At 37.0% G+C, this 14,727-nt stretch overlaps 1 long non-coding RNA gene across 1 annotated transcript; it reads right to left on the bottom strand.

Annotated features, from left to right (window-relative positions):
• Window positions 1-1,532: 1,532 nt before the first annotated feature.
• Window positions 1,533-4,867, bottom strand: LOC110263505 (uncharacterized). The gene is made up of 3 exons (XR_002349283.2): window positions 4,184-4,867; window positions 3,522-3,911; window positions 1,533-1,667 (listed from the first exon to the last, which is right to left on the bottom strand). It is a non-coding gene; the product is annotated as an uncharacterized LOC110263505 (long non-coding RNA).
• Between the last annotated feature and the right edge of the window lie 9,860 nt (window positions 4,868-14,727).

Genomic DNA, 14,727 nt, shown 5'->3' on the forward strand with positions numbered 1-14,727 from the left:
CATTCAGTAATAACCATCTCAAACTATTTGTTCTCATCCCCAATCTAGACTGGCTGACGCTGAGAGTCATTGATTACCACCCACATTAGCAACAAAAATGTTGTTTTCTCGTCCCTTGTCCAGACCGACTGATGCAAAAGCAGAGAGTGAAACTGAGGTGGTTGATTACTACCTGCGTCGGCGGTAAATAGCTCTGCCTTTGTCAATGGAGGTAGAGATTGAAACTAAAGTGGTTGATTACCACACATGATGTCAGCATACAGCTCTGCCTCTATCAATAGAGGTAGAGACTAAAACTGAGGCGGTTGATTACCACCCACATCGTTGGCAAATAGCTTTGCCTCTGTCAATAAGGCATAGATTAAAATTGAGGTAGTTGATTACCACCCACGTGGTTAAACAGCTCTCTGTCTTAGTCAACTTATATAGAGACTGAGATTGAGGTGGTTGATTAACACACACATTGTTGACAGACAGGTCTATCATCTCTCACGGATTCAAAATTGGGAAAGTATCTGATTCCTCCACACTCATTCTTGAATTATTTACATTGTCTTCTTCACTCATTCTTCTTCTTCTTCTTAGATTCTTGCTTAGTTTCCTATTCTTAAGTGCAGAATTTATATAAGCTTTACTTTCTAGGATAGATTTTTAAGTATAGTTTACATTATGGGTTAATCAAGAAAGATTTCATTTTCAATATTTCATTCTAAGATCTTTGATTTTTCGTAGTATATAAATTTATAAAATATTAAGTAAAACAAAATATTCTCATAACACATAAAAAATTATTTAATTTTGTTGTTTTAAAAACATGTTTTGAATGTACAAACAAAATTTAAAATCCTGAGACATTATTGTGGATGCATGAGGTTGGTATGAATACACTAAAACATAATCTTGAACTCCTAAAACCAAAGCGTGAACATAGACGTAGAAAATCTTGTGTGGTACAAAATCTCAAGAGAAATGAACAACCGTAATAGAAATAGAAACAGTTCCTCAACACAGAAATCCACAACCGTAACAAACTACAAAAACCTGCATTATTGCAATGCAAACAAATAAGATAATATCTTTACAGAATTACAGCCTTACTAGTTCTCATTCTTTTATAAGTACTATTCCTCACATACATTGCACAAATACATATACAAGTAATCAATACAATTTAATAAAATACATAAATACGAGAATTTTATGAAAAAATCAATCACGAATTTAAGAAATTTTCAACATCAAGACAGAAGTAAAAAATAAATTATGTGAGCTTATTTGTCATCACATTCTTGCATATTGTGCGTCCCTGAGCCTTTGTACATGTTCCTTTCAGCTCTGATGAATGTTTTGGTGCCGCATAATTTTTCAGCAAAGAGTTCACCTTCGTAGGTAACTTTGACAGCCACAAAAACCCTCCCCACTCCCTGCTGCACATGCAACCATCTGACCAGAGGTATTTTCTGGCACCATCAACTACGCTTCCGGTTAGCATTCTGGCGTAAAGGTCGCTATTGGGAGCGATTTGACTACACAACTCTAACTGGAGTGTGTGAAGGTGACGTCCAGTGTCACGCGTCATGACTATGACAATGCTTGCGGTGGCCGGTACAGCGGCAGAACTACCACGAGCTCGATAAAGTCATTTCCTTCTTCATTATCTTTTTCATCTAATTTATTCAAAAAACAAATCAAAGGGAAAAAAGGTTCAATATTATTTATATGTTTGTTCATAAAACTTATGAGAAAAAAGAAAAATGGATATTAAAAAAAGAAAAAAGATAGAAAGAAATATTACAAGAAGACAAAAGAGTCATTTTTGTACAAGTTGTAGATATCCATAATAGAAATCATGCAAAACACAAAACCCATATATATGTACCGCCAATAAATCAATAAAGAAATAAAAAGAGAATGAAAATATTTAGGGTAGCGTCCTGTGATGTTGATGATTAGTCCAATAAGGTGGTGGTGGCGGTGTTGTTGTTCCATTGATGATGGGACGGAGAGTGGATTGCATTCCAATGTGGTGGCAAGCGCAGCCATCATCACGGTCATGTTCTTAGGTGCAGCTTCTGGAATATAAGAGTTATCGATGAGATTCATGTCATTCAATTCATTAACTTTTGGATGCATTCCTGTATCTGCGTAGGGGTCTTCCCAGGGAGACAAGCAACCACAGCCTTCCACCGGTTCTGCAAAGCTTCCTGAAGACATTTAGCAATAACCATCTCAAACTGTTTGTTCTCATCCCCGGTCCAAATTAGCCAAGGTTGAGGTTGAGGATGGGGCTGAGGTCATTGATTACCAACCACATTGGCAGTAAAATTGTTGTTTTCATCCCCAGTCTAAACTGAATGATGTAGAGGCAAAGACTAAAACTGATGTGGTTGATTACTAGCCATGTTGGCGGCAAACAGCTCTGCCTCTGTCAATGGAGGCAGAGATTGAAACTGAGGTGGTTGATTACCGCGCACGTGTTCGACAAATAGCTTTACCTCTATCTATGGAGGCAGAGACTAAAACTGAGATAGTTGATTACCACCCACGTTATTGGCAGACAGCTCTGCCTCTGTCAATGGAGGTAGAGATTGAAACTGAAGTAGCTTAGCTTATTACCACCCAAGTGGTCAAATAGATTTGCCTCTGGCAACTGATGCAGAGACTGAGATTGAGGTGGTTGATTACCATACACATTGTTGACAGACAGGTCTATTATCTCCCACGGATTCATCATTGGAAAAGTATATGATTTCTCTTTACTCATTCTTGCATTATTTATGTTTTCTTCACCCATTCTTCTTTTTCTTAGATTCTTGTTTAATTTCATATTCTTAAGTACAGAATTTATATAAGTTTCACTTTCTAGGATAGATTATTCAGTGTAGATTATATTATGGGTAAATCTAAAGAGATTTCATTTTCAATATTTCATTCTACGATCTTCGATTTTTTCGTATTATGTAAATTTAGAAAGTAGTAAGTAAAACAAAATATTCTTGCTGTAACACATAAAAAATTATTTAAATTTGTTGTTTTAAAAATATGTTTTTGAATGTATAAATAAAATTCAAAATCCTGAAACATTATTGTGGATGCATGAGGTTGGTTTGAATGCACTAAAATACAATCTTGAACCCCTAAAACCAAAGCGTGAACTTAGACATAGGAAATCTTGTGTGGATCAAAATCTCAAGAGAAATGCACAACCATAACAGAAATAGAAATAGTTTCTCAACACAGAAATCCACAACCATAACAAACCAACAATTACCAAAACCTACATTGTTACAATGTAAACAAATAAGATAATAGCTTTGCAGAATTACAGCTTTACTAGTTCCCATTCTTTCATAAGTACCTTCCCTCCCTTACATTACACAAATACATATACGAGTAATCAATATGATTTAATATAATACTTAAATATGACAATTTTATGAAAAACTAAATCACGAATTTAAGAAATTTTCAACTTCAAGATAGAAGTAAAAAATGAATCATGTCAGCTTATTTGTCCTTACCTTCTTGCAAATTGTGCGTCCAGGAGCATTTGTACGTGTCCCCAACAGCTCCAACAAATGTTCTGGTGCCGTGCATTTTTTCGGCGAAGAATTCATTATCATAGGTTGCTTTGACGGCCACGAAAACCCTCCTCACTCCCCTCCGCACATGCAACCATCTGACCAGAGGTATTTTTTGGCGCCGTCGACTACACTTCTAGTTAGCGTTCCAACGTAGAGGTCTCCGTCGGGAGTGATCTGACTGCAGAACTCTAACCAAAGTCTATGAAGGTGACGTCAGATGTCATGCGTTGTGACCTGACAAAGCTCGCGGTGCCCGGTACGGCGGCAGAACCATCACGAGCTCTATGACGTCATTTCCTCCTCCTCCTCCTCCTCCTTTTTCTTCTTCTAATTTATTCAAAAAAACAAATCAAATGGTAAAAAGGTTCATTATAGTTTATACGTTTCATAAAATTTATGAGAGAAAAGAAAAATGGAACAAGTAATTTAAAAAAAAGAAAAATAAAGAAAAAAAAGATTTCGAGAAGACGAAGAGTCATTTTTGTACAAGTTGTATATATTCATAATATAAAATTAAGCAAAACATGAAATCTATATATATGTACCGCCAAAAATAAAAAAAGAAATAAAAAGATAATAAAAATATTTAGAGTACCAACCTGTGATGTCAATGATCACTCCAATAAGGTGGTGGCGGTGGTGGTGTTATTCCATTGATTATGGGACAGGGAGTTGGTTGCGTTCTAATGTGCTGGTAGGGTAGCCATTATCACGGTCATGTTTTTAGGTGCAGCTTATCGCATATAACAGTTATTTATGAGAATGATGTTGTTCATCAATTTCTGAAAGTGTTCTTGTATTTGCGTGGGGTTTTCTCGGGAAGACAAGCAGTCACAACCTCCTACCGGTTCTGCAGAGTTTCCGAAAGACATTCAGCAATAACTATCTCAAATTGTTTGTTCTCAACCCCAGTCCAAACTGGCTTATGTTGAGGCTGGGGCTGGGGTTGAGGTTGCTGATTACCACCCATATGATGGCAAAAATGCTGTTTTGGTCCCAAGTCCAGACCGACTAATATAGAGGCAAAGACTAAAACTGAGTTGGTTGATTACCACCCACGTCATCGGCAAACAGCTCTGCCTCTATCAATGGAGGTAGAGATTGAAATTGAGGTGATTGATTACCATATACATGGTCAACAAACAGCTCTACCTCTGTCAATGGAGGCAAAGACTAAAATTGAGGCGGTTGATTACCACCCACGTCGTTGGCAAGCAGCTCTGCGTCTGTCAATGAGGCAGAGATTGAAATTAAGGTAGTTGATTACCACCCACGTGGTCAAACAGCTATGCACCTGTCAACTAATACAAAGACTGAGATTGAGGTGGTTGATTACCACACACATCGTTGATAGACAGGTCTATCATCTCCTGCAGATTTATCATTGGGAAGGTATTTGGTTTCTCTTCACTCATTCTTGCATTATCTGGTTTCTTAGATTCTTGCTTAGTATCCTATTCTTAAGTACAGAATTTATATATGCTTCACTTTCTAAGATAGATTATTCAGTATATATTAGATTATAGGTAAATCCAGAAAGATTTTATTTTCAAGATTTCATGTTAGGATCTTTGATTTTTTGTATTATGTAAATTTAGAAAGTATTAAGTAAAACAAAATATTCTCATAACACATAAAAAATGATTTAAATTTGTTTGGAAAATTTGTTTTTGAATGTACAAAAAAAAATTCAAAAGCCTAAAACAGTATTGTAGATGCATGAGGTTGGTATGAATACATTAAAACACAATCTGCACCCCTAAAAGCAAAGCGTGAACTTAGACGCAGAAAATCTTGTGTGGATCAAAATCTCAAGAGAAATGCACAACCGTAACAGAAATAAAAAAAAATAGCTTCTCAACACAGAAATCCACAATCATAAGAATCCAACAATTACCAAAACCAAATTTTCAACTTCAAGATAGAAGTAAAAAATAAATTATGTGAGCTTATTTGTTCTCACCTTCTTGCAAATTGTGTGTCCATGAGCCTTTGTACGTGTCCTTGTTAGCTCCAGCGAATGTTCCGACGCCGTGCATTTTTCTGACAAGGAACTCACCTCGTAGGTTGCTCTGACGGCCACAAAAACCCTCTCCACACCCCTCCACACATGCAACCATCCGACCGAAGATATTTTCTGGCACTATCGACTACGCTTCCGGTTAGTGTTCCGACGTAAAGGTCACCCTTGGCAGCGATCTGACTACATAATTCTCACCGGAGTCTGTGAAGGTGACGTCCAGTGTCACGTGTCGTGACCCAAGCAGTGCTCACACCGGCGAAACCACCACGAGATTGATGACATCATTTCCTTCTTCATTATCTTCTTCTGATTTATTCAAAAAAATAAATCAAATGAAAAAAGGTTCATTATTATTTATACCTTTGTTCATAAAACTTATCAAAAAAAAAAAAAGAAAAATTGAACAAGTAATTTTAAAAAAATAAAAAATAAAGAAGGAAAGATTACAAGAATATGAAGAGTCATTTTTGTACAAGTTGTATATATCCATAATAGAAAATCATGCAAAACACGAAACCGATATATTTGTATCGCCAAAAAATCAATAAAGAAATAAAAAGAGAATTAAAAAGTATTTAGAGTACTGACCTGTGATGTTGATGATCAGTCCAATAAGGTGGTGGTGGTGTTGTTATTCTATTGATGATGGGACGGAGAGTGGGTTGCATTCTAATATGGTGGCAAGTGCAGCCATCATCACGGTCATGTTCTTGAGTGCAACTTCTCGAATATAAGAGTTATGTATGAGATTGACATCGTTTATAAACTTTTGGAAGCATTCCAGTATCTGTCTGGGGGATTTCCTCGGCGAGACAGGCAGCCATATCCTCCCACCAGTTCTACAGAGCTTTCGGAAGACATTCAGCAGTAACCATTTGAAACTGTTTGTTCTCATCCCCAGTCCAGACTAGCTTATGTTGAAGCTGAGGTTGCGACTGAGGTCGTTGATTATCACCCACATTGGCGGCAAAAATGTTGTTTTCATCCCAAGTCCAGACCAACTGATGCAAAGGCAGAGACTGAAACTGAGGTGGTTGATTACCACTCACGTCGGTGGCAAATAGTTCTGCCTCTGTCAATAGAGGCAGGATTGAAATTGAGGTGGTTGATTACCACATACATAGATGGCAAACAACTTTTCCTCGATCAATGGAGGTAGAGATTGAAACTAAAGCAGTTTGTTACCACCCACGATGCCGGCAAACAACTCTATCTCTGTCAATGGAGGCAGAGATTGAAACTGAGATAATTGATTATCACTCACTTAGTCAAACAGCTATGCCTCTATCAACTGATACAGAGACTGGAATTGAGGTGTTTGATTACCACACACGTCGTTGACAGACAAGCCTATCATGTCCCACAAATTTATTATTAGAAAAGTATATGATTCTTCTTCACTCATTCTTGCACTATTTATGTCATTTTAACTCATTCTTCTTCTTCTTCTTAGATTCTTGCTTAGTTTCCTATTTTTAAGTGCATAATTTATAAAAGCTTCACTTTCTGGGATAAATTATTTAGTGTAGGTTAGATTATGGGTAAATCTAGAAACATTTCATTCTCAAGATTTCATTCTAGGATCTTTGATTTTTTTTGTATTATGTAAATTTAGAAAGTTATAAGTAAAAAAATGTTCTCATAACACATAAAAATTTATTTAAATTTGTTGTATTAAAAATATGTTTTTTGAAAGTACAAACAAAATTCAAAAGCCTGAAACATTATTGTGGACGTATCGGATTGGTATGAATGCACTAAAACACAATCTTGAACCCCTAAAACCAAAGCTTGAAAATAAGATAATATCGTTATAGAATTACATCTTTACCAGTTCTCATTCTTCCATAAGTACTTTCCCTCACCTACATTGCACAAATACATATATGAGTAATCAATATTCAATATAATACTTAAACACAACAATTTTATGAAAAAATTCAATCACGAATTTAAGAAATTTTCAAATTTAAGATAGATGTAAAAAATGAATTATGTGACCTTATTTGTTCTCACCTTCTTGCAAATTGTGCATCCATTAGCCTTTGTATGTGTATCCATCAATTCGAATGAATGTTTCGGTGTCATGCATTTTACTGGTAGAGAACACACCTTCCTAGGTTGCTCCGACGGCCACGAGTGTCCTGCCCACTCCCCATTCCCCACTCCCCCTCCCACACATGCAACTATCTGACTGGAGGAATTTTTTAGCACCGTTGACTACGCTTCTAGTTAGCGTTCTAGCATGGAGGTCACCGTTGCGAGCAATTTGACTATAGAACTCTAACCGGAGCCTGTGAAGATGACATTCGGTGTCACGGATCGTGACACTGGCAATGCTTGCAGTGGCCAGTATGATGGTAGAACCACCAAAAGCTCGATGACAACATTTCCTTCTTTATTATCTTTTTTTTCTTCTTCTAATTTATTCAAAAAAACAAATCAAAGGAAAAAAGGTTCATTATTTATTATATGTTTGTTCATAAAACTTATGAGAAAAAGAAAAATGGAACAAGTAATTTAAAAAAAACAAGAAAAAAAAGAAAGAATGAAAGATTACGAGAAGACGAAGAGTTGTTTTTGTACATGTTGTACATATCCAAAACAAAAAATCATGCAAAACACGAAAGACATATATCTGTACCGACAAACAATCAATAAAGAAATAAAAGAGAATGAAAATATTTAAAGTACCGACCCATGATGTCGATGATTGTCCAATAAGGTGGTGGTAGTGGTGGTGGTGTTGTTCCATTGATGATGGGACGAAGAGTGGGTTGCGTTTCAACGTGGTGGCAAGCGCAACCATCATAATAGTCATATTCTTAGGTGCAGCTTATAGAATATAAGAGTTATGGATGGGATTAATATCGTTCATCAGCTTCTGGAATCGATCCTGAATCTGCGTAGGGGTCTTTCTGGGGAGACAAGCAGCCACAGCCTCCCACCGGTTTTGTATAGCTTCCAAAAGACGTTCAGCAATAACCATCTCAAACTATTTGTTCTCATCCCCAGTCTAGACTGGCTAAGGTTGAGGCTGAGGTTGGGGCTAAGATTGTTGATTACCACCCACATTGGCGGCAAAAATGTTATTTTTGTCCCCGGTCCAGACAGACTGATGCAAAGGCAGATACTGAAACTGAGGTGGTTGATTACCGCACACGTCAACGGCAAACAGCTCTAGCTCTGTCAATGGAGGCAGAGATTGAAACTGAGGTGGTTGATTACCACACACGTGATAGGCAAACAGCTCTACCTCTGTCAACGGAGGCAGAGACTGAAATTGAGGTAGTTGATTACCACCCACGTCGTTGGCAAACAGCTCTGCCTCTATCAATGGAGATAGAGATTGAAACTAATGTAGTTGATTACCACCCACGCTGTCAAACAGCTCTACCTCTGTCAACGGAGGTAGAGATTGAGATTGAGGTGATTGATTACCACACATGTCGTTGACAAAGAGGTCTATCATCTCCCACAGATTCATTATTGGGAAAGTATCTAATTCCTCTTCGCTCATTCTTGCATTATTTACATCTTCTTCACTCTTTTTTCTTCATTTTTTTCTTAGATTGTTGCTTAGTTTTCTTTTTTAAGTGCAAAATTTATATAAGATTTACTTTCTAGGATAAATTATTCAGTATAGATTATATTATGGGTAAATTTAGAAACGTTTCAATTTCAAGATTTCAATATAGGATCTTTGATTTTTTTTTCGTATTTTGTAAATTTAGAAAGTTTTAAGTATACAAGATATTCTCATAACATAAAAAATTAATTTAAATTTGTAGTATTAACAATATGTTTTTAAATGTACAAACAAAATTCAAAATCCTGAAACATTATTGTGGATGCATCAGATTGGTATGAATGCACTAAAATACAATCTTGAACTTTAAAACCAAAGCGTGAACTTAGACGCAGTAAATCTTGTGTAGATCAAAATCTCAAAAAAAAAAAATATATATATATATATATAAACGTAATAGAAATAGAAACAGTTCCTCAACCCAGAAATCCACAACCGTAACAAACCAATAATTACAAAAACCTGCATTATTGTAATGCAAACAAATAAGATAATATCTCTATAAAATCAAAGCTTTAGTAGTTTCCGTTCTTCCATAAGTACCTTCCTTCACCTACATTGCACAAATACATATACAAGTAATCAATACGATTCAATATAATACTTAAATAAAACATTTTATGAAAAAATCAATCATGAATTTATAAAATTTTCAAATTCAAGACGTAAAAAAATGAATTACGTGTGCTTCTTTGTCCTCACCTTATTGCAAATTGTGCATCCATGAGCCTTTGTTCATTTCCTCATCAGCTCCAACAAATGTTCTGGCGCCGTGCATTATTTTAGCGGAGAACTCATCTTCGCATGTTGCTCTGACGGCCACGAGAACCCTCCCCACTCCCCTCTGAAGTTGTAACCATCCAACCGGTGGTATTTTCCAGTGCCGTTGACTACGCTTTCGGTTAGCATTCCATTGTGGAGGTCACCGTTGGGAGTGATCTGACTACAAACTCTAACCGGAGTCTGTGAAGGTGACATCTGGCATCACGTGTCATGACCCTAGCAGTGGTCACGGCAGCCAGTACGAAGGCAAAACCACCATGAATTTGATGACATCATTTCCTTCTTCATTATCTTCTTCTTCTTCTTTCAAAAAACAAATCAAAGGGAAAAAATGTTCATTATTGTTTATACGTTTGATCATAAAACTTATGAGAAAAAAAGAAAAAATGGGACAAGTAATTTTAAAAAAATGATAGAAAGAAAGATTACGAGAAGACGAAGAGTCATTTTTGTACAAGTTGTATATATCCATAATAGAAATTCATGCAAAACACAAAACCCATATATCTGTAACGGCAAAAAATCAATAAAAAAATAAAAGAGAATGAAAATATTTAGAGTACTAACCTATGATGTTGATGATCAGTCCAATAAGGTGGTGGTGTTTCATTGATGATGGGATAGAGAATGGGTTGCGTTCCAATGTGGTGGCAGGCGCAGCCATCATCATAATCATGTTTTTAGGTGCAGCTTCTGGAATATAAGAGTTATGGATGTGATTGATGTTGTTCATCAACTTCTGGAAGCGTTCTTGTATTTGCGTGGGGGTCTTTACGGGGAGACAAGCAACCACAACCTCCCACTAGTTCAGCATAGCTTCTAGAAGATGTTCAGCAATAACCATCTCAAACTGTTTGTTCTCATCCTCAGTCCAGACTAGTTGAGGTTGATTCTGAGGTTGGCGCTGAGGTCGTTGATTACCATCCACATTGGGAGAAAAAATGTTGTTTTCATTCCCAGTCCAGATCAACTGATGCATAGGCAAAGACTAAAACTGATGTGGTTGATTACCGCCCATGTCGGCGGCAAATAGCTCTTGCTTTGTCAATGGAGGCACAGATCAAAACTGAGGTGATTGATTACCACACACATGGTTGGCAAACAGCTCTGCCTCTATCAATAGAGATAGAGACTGAAACTAAGGCAGTTAAATACCACCCACTTGGTCAAACAGCTCTGCCTCTGTTAATTGATACAGAGATTGAGATTAAGGTTGTTGATTACCACACACGTTATTGACAAATGGGTCTATCATCTCCCATAGAGTCATCATTGGGAAAGTATATGATTCCTCTTTACTCATTCTTCTTCTTCATCTTAGATTCTTGCTTAGTTTCCTATTTTTTTAAGTGCAGAATTTATATAAGCTTCACTTTCTAGGATAAATTATTCACTGTAGATTAGATTATGGGTAAATCTAAAAACATTTCATTTTCTAGATTTCATTCTAGGACCTTTGATTTTTTTTTTTTTTTTTTTTTGCATTATGCTCATAACATAAAAAATTGATTTAAATTTATTGTATTAAAAATATGTTTTTGAATGTACAAACAAAATTTAAAAACCTGAAACATTATTCTAATGCATGAGGTTGGTATGAATGCACTAAAACATAATCTTGAACCCCTAAAACCAAAGTGTAAACTTAGACGCAGGAAATCTTGTGTGGATCAAAATTGCAATCGAAATGCACAATCGTAATAGAAACAGAAACAATTCCTCAACACAGAAATCCACAATCGTAACAAACCAACAATTACCAAAATGTGCATTATTGCAAGGCAAACAAGTAACATAATATCTTAACAAAATTACAACTTTACTAGTTCCCATTCTTTCATAAGTACCTTCCCTTACCTACATTGCACAAATACATACACGAGTAATCAATACAATTCAATACAATACTTAAATACTACAATTTTATAAAAAAAAAATCAATCACAAATTTAAGAAATTTTCAAATACAAGATAGACGTAAAAAATGAATTATGTGAGATTCTTTGTCCTCACCTTCTTGCAACTTGTGCATCCATGAACCTTTGTACGTGTCCTCATCAGCTCCAACAAATGTTCCGGTGCCGTGCATCTTTTCGGTGGAGAAGTCACCTTCGTAGGTTGCTTCGATGGCCATGAGAACTCTCCCTATTTCCCTTCGCACATGAAACCATTTGATCAGAGGTATTTTCCGGCGCTATCTATGCTTCTGGTTAGCGTTCTCGCGTAGAGGTCACCGTAACTACAAAACTCTAACCGGAGTCTGTGAAAGTGATGTTTAGTGTAACGCGTCGTGACCCTGGCGGTGCTCGCGATAGCCAGTACGGCGGTAGAACCACCACGAGCTCGATGATGTCATTTCCTTCTCTATTATCTTTTTCTTATTCTGATTTTTTCTTCTCGATAGTATGAAGCTGTTTAGAGTCAGACAAAGTGAGAAGTGTTTCCTGCATTTTCTGTTCTTTTTTTAGTTTCAGATTTCTTCCTTTCTATGTTTGTTTTTTGAGTGTTCACCGGCGTTGGAGTAGGACCGCCACAGATCAAATTGGAGGCAACAATTTCCGGCGGTATTTTCTTTTAAGTAGTGTGTGTATGGGAACAATGATGTTGCTGTTGTTTTTTCTTGTTTTGTTTGTTGTTTTGGCGATATATATATATATATATATACAGAGAGAGAGAGAGAGAGAGAGAAAATGAAAAATAATGCAGATATATCTTCAATCTCACTCGCTCACTCTCACACTCTCACTCTCACTCGTACTCGCACTCACAGTTAGACACTGTCTCTCTTGTTAGGATTTGGTTGAATTAGTCCCACATTGCTTAGGATAGCAAATGGAGTGGGTGGCTTAGGCTATAAATATGAGGCTAAGTTCTCCATTTATTTTTGCACCAGTCAAAAACACTTTAAGCTTGTATCTGATTTTTCTTTTCCTCTGTACTCTTTGATTAGAGAGCGTTGTGAGGTGTAGTTAGATATTTGCTTTGAGAGAGTGTGGGTGTACTGGGGTGCCGGTGTTAGAGAGAAATAAGTCTATGTGTTGTAACAATTTTCACATAGTGATATTCTCTGGTTGTCATTTGACAACGGCCGTGGTTTTTTCTCCGGTAATTGGAGTTTCCACGTTAAATTCTTGTGTTGTGATTGTGTCTATTTTATTTCTCTGTCAAAGGTGTTTTCTCAAGGGGAAATGGTGTCTTATTCCCAACAAGTGGTATCAGAGCTTCGGTTCGGTGGGATTTATTCTTAGTATGCTCTGTGGTTGCAGCCTAGTCTGACCTTCCACATCAGAAAAGAATTTTGTCCTGTGGCTTGAGGTTGATCTTTGGTTGCTGTTGTTGTTGCTGGAAGGCAGTATGACACTGTGAGAGTGCAGTTTGGAAAGGTTCTGGCTAAGGAAAGACCTGGTATTTAAGTGTGTCTATTGTGACCCACCTCTCTTTCCTGGGGACCCTTCCTAGTGCACAGTCTACAGTTGAGTTATACTATTCCAGTATACGGTTGCAACAATGTCAGGATATTCAAGTGCTGTGAAGCTTGAAATAGAGAAATTTGATGGAAGAATCAATTTTGGCTTGTGGCAAATACAAGTCAAGGATGTGTTGATACAATCAGGTTTGCACAAGGCGTTGAAGGAGAAGATCTCTGGTTGCTCTCTCTAAGAGAGAAGATGATGTTCTCTAGAAGACAAGAAGTATCCTCATGGTATTACCGCACTGCCATGGATAAGGATAAGTTGTGGCAATCGGGTCCACAATTGCACACGGGCATTGGTTGGCGTTGAGATGCAAGGTGTGTGGCGGAGTTAGGTCGATGACTGAAAAACTTCCAGGAAAAGCCAATTTGGAAGTTGCACCATGAATTTTCAGTAAGGTTTCGATCTGTACCAAGGCGAAATGATTGGAGTGGTCTAATTCCAAGTGAGTATACTTTCATGGTGGAGTATGATAGTTCTCTGAACTATGATTGTTGGTATAGACAATGGCAGCAAAGAATTGTCGGTGTTGACAATGGAAGCTGAAGATGTGTGACTATTTCAATCAAGGTGGAGATTGTTAGGATTTGGTTGAATTAGTCCCACATTGCTTAGGATAGCAAATGGAGTGGGTGGCCTAGGCTATAAATATGAGGCTAAGTTCTCCATTTGTTTTTGCACCAGTTAGAAACACTTTAAGCTTGTTTCTGATTTTTCTTTTCCTCTGTACTCTTTGATTAGAGAGTGTTGTGAGGTGTAGTTAGATATTTGCTTTGAGAAAGTGTGGGTGTACTGGGGTGCCGGTGTTAGAGAGAAATAAGTCTATGTGCTGTAACAATTTTCACATAGTGATATTCTCTGGTTGTCATTTGACAACGGCCGTGGTTTTTTCTCCGGTAATTGGAGTTTCCACGTTAAATTCTTGTGTTGTGATTGTGTCTATTTTATTTCTCTGTCAAAGGTGTTTTCTCAAGGGGGAATGGTGTCTTATTCCCAACATCTCTCTCTCTCTCTTTCTTTCTTTGTTCAGTGCATACTCCATCCCTCGCTTAGTCCTCGTCACTGTCTTCTTTGTCATTCATCAGCATCTTCTCCTTCTCATTGGTCTTCTCTGTTTGAGTTCGAGTTTGTGTTATGCTTCTCTTCGCCAGCTTTTCTTGGAATCTCTCATAAAAGTTTGAGTTATCTTTCATGACTTGCATCATAGTGTACTAATTTCTGTAACAAACTGTGCTCATTTGATTTAATCTTGTTAGTTATTAGTGTGTTGTGATT

The sequence above is a fragment of the Arachis ipaensis genome, chromosome B6, assembly GCF_059453495.1.
Source record: "Arachis ipaensis isolate K30076 ecotype BB chromosome B6, ASM5945349v1, whole genome shotgun sequence".
Classification (NCBI taxonomy): Eukaryota; Viridiplantae; Streptophyta; class Magnoliopsida; order Fabales; family Fabaceae; genus Arachis; species Arachis ipaensis.